At 41.6% G+C, this 6,778-nt stretch overlaps 1 pseudogene; it reads right to left on the bottom strand.

Moving 5' to 3' along the window:
- Positions 1–6,204, bottom strand: part of LOC105516892 — a 21,450-nt pseudogene extending 15,246 nt beyond the window's left edge.
- Positions 6,205–6,778: the final 574 nt, after the last annotated feature.

Raw genomic sequence — 6,778 nt, 5'->3', positions numbered from 1 at the left:
TCTGTCCCTCCTGACTCTCCTCAGACTAGACATTAGTAAACTAGGACCATTTAATCCGGGGAGATTTCGATAAAGACCCCAGTGCCAACCAGGAGTGTTGCTCCCCTATGTACAGCTTTCATGCCATAGTTGGTCCAACGTTCTGCGGACCACTAAAGAGCAAGGATGGACTGCCCCAACTGGTTTTTGTAATTTCCCTAAAACCATACATTCATTTTACTAGAGGATCACAGAAGTTAAAGACTTAAAAAAAACTTTAGCAATTAAGACAGGATACCAAGATGCAAATGCCTGGTTAAAATGGATCAAATATTCCATCTGCACATGAAACAAAAGCAATTGTTATGCTTCTGCACATGGCAGGCCAGAGGCCCAGATTGTCCCCCTTCCACTAAGGTGGTCCTCCAGTCGACCAGGCGTAGGCTGCATGATAGCTCTTTTCCACGATTCTACAGCCTGGAGTAATAAGTCATGCCAGGCTCTCTCTGCTATATCCCAAAGTCCCTACGGGCCAGCGCCCGAGGGCCATCCAGCTTCTGTCTCCCAACACTACTTTCACTTCGTGTCTCTCATGACAGGGAGGAAACTTAGCATTCCTTGGGGACTTGAAAGGATGCAGTGAGCTTAAGAATTTTCAAGAGCTTATCAATCAGTCAGCCCTTGTTCATGCCTGAGCGGAGTGTGGTGGTATTGTGGTGGACCTTTACTGGGCACTCTGCTGAATAACTGGAATGGCACTTGTACTTTAGTCCAATTGGCTATCCCTTTCACCCTGGCATTTCATCAACCAGAAGGAAAAATAATGATAATAAGACATCATAAAGTGAGAGAAGACCCTTATGGGTCTTTCAACTCTCATGTCTATTTAGACACAATTGGAGTCCCACGAGGTATACTAGATCAATTTAAAGCTTGAAATCAAATAGCTGCAGGATTTGAGTCAATATTTTAGTAGGTGACAGTTAATAAAAATGTAGATTAGATAAACTACATCTATTACAACCAACAGCAACGAGCTTTTCATGAGTTAAAAGAAAAACTCATGTCGGCCCCAGCCCTGAGGCTACCTGACCTGACAAAACTCTTTACACTCTATGTGTCAGAAAGAGAAAAAATGGCAGTTGGAGTTTTAACCCAGACTGTGGGGCCTGGCCAAGGCCAGTGGCCTATCTCTCAAAACAACTAGACAGGGTTTCCAAAGGCTGGCCCCAGGTGTAAGGGCCCTGTTAGCACAAGAAGCAGATAAACTAACCCTTAGGCAAAACCTGAATATAAAGCCCCACCATGCTGTGATAACTTTAATGACTACCAAAGGACATCATTGGTTAACAACTGCTAGATTAACCAAGTGCCAAAGCTTGCTGTGTGAAAATCCCCACATAATTGTTGAAGTTTGCAACACCCTAAACCCCACCACCTTGTTCCCGGTATCAGAGAGCCCAGTTGAACATAACTGTGTAGAGGTGTTGGACTCAGTTTATTCTAGCAGGCCCAACCTCCGAGACCATCCTCAAACATCAGTAGACTGTGAGCGGTACGTGGATGGGAGCAGCTTCACCAGCCCCTGCAAAGTGACTCTGAAGAAGACGACAAACCCTGCTCCAGTCACACCCGGAAGCGGACTGGTCCACGCACGGCCGAAGCATGAAGAAACTCATCGTGGGACTCATTTTCCTTAAAATTTGGATTTGTACAGTAAGGACTTCAACTGACCTTCCTCAGACTGAGGGCTGTTCCTGGTGTATACATCAGGTCACTGAGGTAGGACAAAGGTTGCTAAGGTCCTATTATTTTACAGTTATTATAACTGTACTGGAACTCTAAAAAGAACTTGTTTGTATAATGTTATTCTATACAAGGTACGTAGCCCAGGAAATAACCAACCTCATGTGTGTTATGACCCATCTGAGCCTCCCATGACCACAGTTTTAAAAATAAGATTAAGGACTGAGGACTGGTGGGGGCTCATAAACAATATGAGTAAAGTGTTAGCCAAAACAGAAGAAAAAAGAGGGTGCCCAAACAAGTCACCTTAAAATTTGATACCTGTGCTATCATTAATATAATAAGTTAGGAATAAGGAAATTGGAAAGATGATGAATGGCCGCCTGAGAGAATCATACAATATTATGGGCCTGCTACTTGGGCACAAGACGGCTCATGGGGATACCAGACCCCCATTTACATGATCAACCAAATCATATGGTTACAAGCTGTCTTAGAAATAATCACTAATGGCCGGACGCAGTGGCTCAAGCCTGTAATCCTAGCACTTTGGGAGGCCCAGGTGGGCGGATCATGAGGTCAGGAGATCGAGACCATCCTGGCTAACAGTGAAACCCCGTCTCTACTAAAAAATACAAAAAAACTAGCCGGGCAAGGTGGCGGGCACCTGTAGTCCCAGCTACTTGGGAGGCTGAGGCAGGAGAATGGCATAAACCTGGGAGGCAGAGCTTGCAGTGAGCTGAGATCCGGCCACTGCACTCCAGCCTGGGTGACAGAGTGAGACTCTGTCTCAAAAAAAAAAAAAAAAGAAATAATCACTAATAAAACCGGCAGAGCCTTGACTATTCTGGCCCGGCAAGAAACTCTGATGAGAAATGCTATCTATCAAAATAGATTAGCTGTCGACTACTTGCTAGCAGCTGAAGGAGAGATCTCCAGGAAATCTAACCTTACTAATTGCTGCCTACACATAGATAATCAAGGGCAAGTAGTTGAAGACATAGTTAGAGATATGACAAAACTGGCACATGTGCCCGTGCAAGTGTGGCATGGATTTGACCCTGGGGCCATGTTTGGAAAATGGTTCTCAGCGCTAGGAGGATTTAAAACTCTTATAGTAAGAGTTACAATAATAATAGGAACCTGCCTACTGCTCCCTTGTTTGATACCTGTACTTCTTCGAATGATAAAAAGCTTCATTGCTACCTTAGTTCACCAAAATGCCTCAGCACAAATGTACTATATAAACCCCTATTGATCTGTCTTGCAAGAAGACATGGGTAGTGAAAATGAAAGTGAGAACTCCCATTAATAAAATGAGTGAGAGTCTCAAAAGGGAAGAATAAGGGAGGAGACCACCCCTCATATTGTCTTATGCCCAATTGCTGCCTCCAAAGAAAGAAGAAGTACAAACTAAAAGGCAGAAATGGAATCCAGAGGCAGACAGCCCGGTACCACACCCTGGGCCTGGTAGTTGAAGATCGACCCCTGACCTAATTGGTTCCGTTATCTATAGATTACAGACATTGTATCGAAATGCACTGTGAAAATCCCTATCTTGTTTTGTTCCCATCTAATTACCGGTGCAAATAGCCCCCAGTCCCTTCCCCCCTGCTTGCTCAATCACGACCCTCTCACATGCACCTCCTTAGAGTTGTGAGCCCTTAAAAGGGACAGGAATTGGTTACTCCGGGAGCTCAGCTCTTGAGACTGAAGTCTTGCCAATGCCCCCGGCCAATAAACCCCTTCCTTCTGTAACCCGGTGTCTGAGGAGTTTTGTCTGCTGCTTGTCCTGCTACAGGATTACAGGTGTGAGCCACGCGCCCAGCCTGCAACTTCTACAATTTGGTTTATTTTTACTCATCCATTTATTTCTAACCTTGTTCTATAAAAGATTTGAGGTGGTTGTACTTCAACTAGATCCAATATATTAATGGGTTTAGCTAAGGAGATTCTATACATAGAAAGCCTGATAACTTTCTGAGATTATCCTTAGTTAAAACTACTGGATGACTTCCACTAAAATATCACATATATTTGATTAAACAATTTGTTAAGCAAAGCAATACATTTTTGGTTGAGAAACTCACAATAATATGAATTTGTAATTTACCTTTATTCTTGTCAAAAAGAAAATATCGGCTTTTAAAAGTAAAAGTATATTTTTAAAAGAAACCACAAAATTCACTACTTTAATCCTTTATGAGATACAATGCAGAAAAGAACATAAACATACAATTTAATTGATAATTAAAAGCAAATATATGCAATTACCATATAGGTCAAGAAAGAAAACAGCCAGCACTTCAGCAGCAATCCTTTTCAGTACAAAACTCACTATTAATTCAACACCCAATCTTTTGAATTCATCAGGACATAAATTACCCATAACACTAATTTTTGTTTTCACAATCGCATTAGACACAAGCATTGAAAATGTTACTGAATTTGCCTTTTTTTTTTAAAGCAGGTTTGAGTTTGCTTTAGATACTCTATTTCCACTTTTCAAGATGCTATTTATTCAAAGGAAGTGAACATCATATTCAAGGTACTGACGCCCTCAGAAAGAGAAATTGGAGTGAGCTGTATTGTTGCTATTATTATTTTTTATTATAGAAACATCATTCAGATTTGAATTACTTCATGGAGACGCCACCATTAGGCCAAACTAAGTAACTTGGAGTACAGTATGGTCTATTTCCTTCCTTCCTTCCCTCCCGCCCTCCCTCCCTCCCTCCCTTCCTTTTTTTTGAGACGGAGTTTTACTCTTGTTGCCCAGGCTGGAATGCAGTGGCACCGTCTCAGCACACTGCAACCTCTGCCTCCCAGGTTCAAGAGATTCTCCTGTCTCAGCCTCCCGATAGCTGGAATTGCAGGCGCCTGCCACCACGCCCAGCTAACTTTTTGTATTTTTAGTGCAGACGGTGTTTCACCATGTTGCCAGGCTGGTCTCAAACTCCTGACCTCAGGTGATCTACCCATATTGGCCTCCCAAAGTGCTGAGATTACAGGCGTGAGCCACCACGCCCAGCCAGTATGGTGTATTTTCAAAAGGAGATCATTTCTTCCCATATTTGAGAGTTTACCCATTTAAATTAGTTTAGCTAGGAGTAACAGTAAATGAAAAATTACAGTGGTTTATCAAAAAAGCAGATTATTTTCTCACTCACATTAAAAATCTCTCTAGAGAGGTAGTAGTCTCTCTAGAGGTGACATGCCATCCCATGATGCTAGGAAACTGGGCTCTTATCTTTGGCTCTATCATGCTTAGCACATGGTTTCCACTTCAGAGTCCAAGGTGCATATTTACGCTCCAGCTCTCACATTCACATTGTAGCCAGAAAGAAGGAGAAAAGTAGAAGAGCCTTTTCCCTTTAAGGACATTTCCCAAAAATTCCATGCACTACTCCTGCTTATGTCCTGTTGGACAGACATGGCTACGTCAAGCTACAAGGGAAGGGGAGAAATAGTCTGTTTCTGGACAGAGAGAGGCCCACTAAAACCTAGGGATTCTACAAAGAAAGAATGGAGAAAAAATATTGGGAGAAAGCCTCCTTTTGACAGAGCTTTTATATTTGTAGTGTTCCACAGGTAAATGTATTCACTATATAAACAGGTCAATCTTCTTTCAAATGTGAAAGTAACTTGCATATAGAAAAACATCCAAAATTTATTTTAGAATTTTGCAAATGAAATCTAGTTTTTTAAATGTTGATTTAAGATGCCCTGTCTTTGTTGATAAAGTAATATTCCTTTTTTTGGAAGTATACTTTGTGATGAAAAAAAGAATCAAAGCCAGATGGAAAACAGCATTGTAAAAGGAAAGAATTCAGTACTACCCCACAGTTGTATACCACCTGGCAAGCAGACAACACTAATATGAATTTGGAACCCCGCCGATGGAGTCATATGCCCGTGCTGGACTGGGCTGCTAGGATATGCACCTGCCTATATGTGCCAAGCGTGCTCCCTACTACATGCTTTTAAAGCAGTGGCCTAAAGGCACATAATGCAGGCCAAAGGTGGGCTTGAAAGAATACTCTCATAGAAGTCACATTATCCCAAAGTGATAACAAGATTTGATTAATTAGGAAATATTGGACATTGATATGAGTGGAATTATCGTATTTCCTCAACACTCTCTCTTTACAGACTCTAATGCTCCATCAGCTCAACATAGCATCCACGTCCTCAAAACCCTCCATCAGAGTAAACATAAGGCTCGGTAAACACAAACATATTTGAGGAAATATGATAATTCCACTCATATAAATGTCCAATATTTCCTAATTAATCAAATCTTGTTACCACTTTGGGATGATGTAACTTCTGTGAGAGTATTCTTTCAAGCCTCAAACACTGCATGAAAACTGGATGCCTAGTAATTCCATGCTACCTTGGATTAAACTGTAGCCCGCATGACTCCTTTGATCTATCTTGCAGGAATTCGAACTATGAAGATAGTACCTGAATATGCATGTTTGAAAGATGTTTGTTTGTTTGTGTTTACCGAGTCTTATGTTTACTATGATGGAAGGTTTTGAGGAGGTGGATGCCATGTTGAGCTGAGGAGGCAGCATTAGAGTCTGTAAAGAGAGAGTGCTGACAGGGGTAATGATCGCCAGCTACAGGGTCCAGAGAAATCCTACGTTAACAAGAGACAATTGCAGAAAATATTAGAAACCTCTGGGATTCGACAACACACTCTATTATTAAGCAAATTTTGCTTTACCAAAGACCTCTAGATAGGTACCATTTCTCTAAAATTTGGGAGAATAAAGGGGACCCAAGAAACCACTGGCAGGCTTTCCTTCTGCTTCATTTCAAAGACAAATAGCTGAAGGATAATAAATAAGCCTCTGAGGCAATGATAAGCCATTGAAAGCCGAAGAACTACATGTAACTTACCTAGTGACACTATTATCCTGGCAAAACAATTGCAAGAATAAGAAACCGAAGTAGAAGATCATTGTATTCACTGATTCATTTGTATTCACCCTGCGAATTAATACTCCTGCTTCTATACTGGGGCTGGGAAAGTTGCATAGTGCTC

This window comes from Colobus angolensis, unplaced genomic scaffold (assembly GCF_000951035.1).
Source record: "Colobus angolensis palliatus isolate OR3802 unplaced genomic scaffold, Cang.pa_1.0 Scaffold293, whole genome shotgun sequence".
In the NCBI taxonomy this organism is placed as follows: Eukaryota; Metazoa; Chordata; class Mammalia; order Primates; family Cercopithecidae; genus Colobus; species Colobus angolensis.
This window is presented reverse-complemented; position numbering and strand designations above follow the sequence as displayed.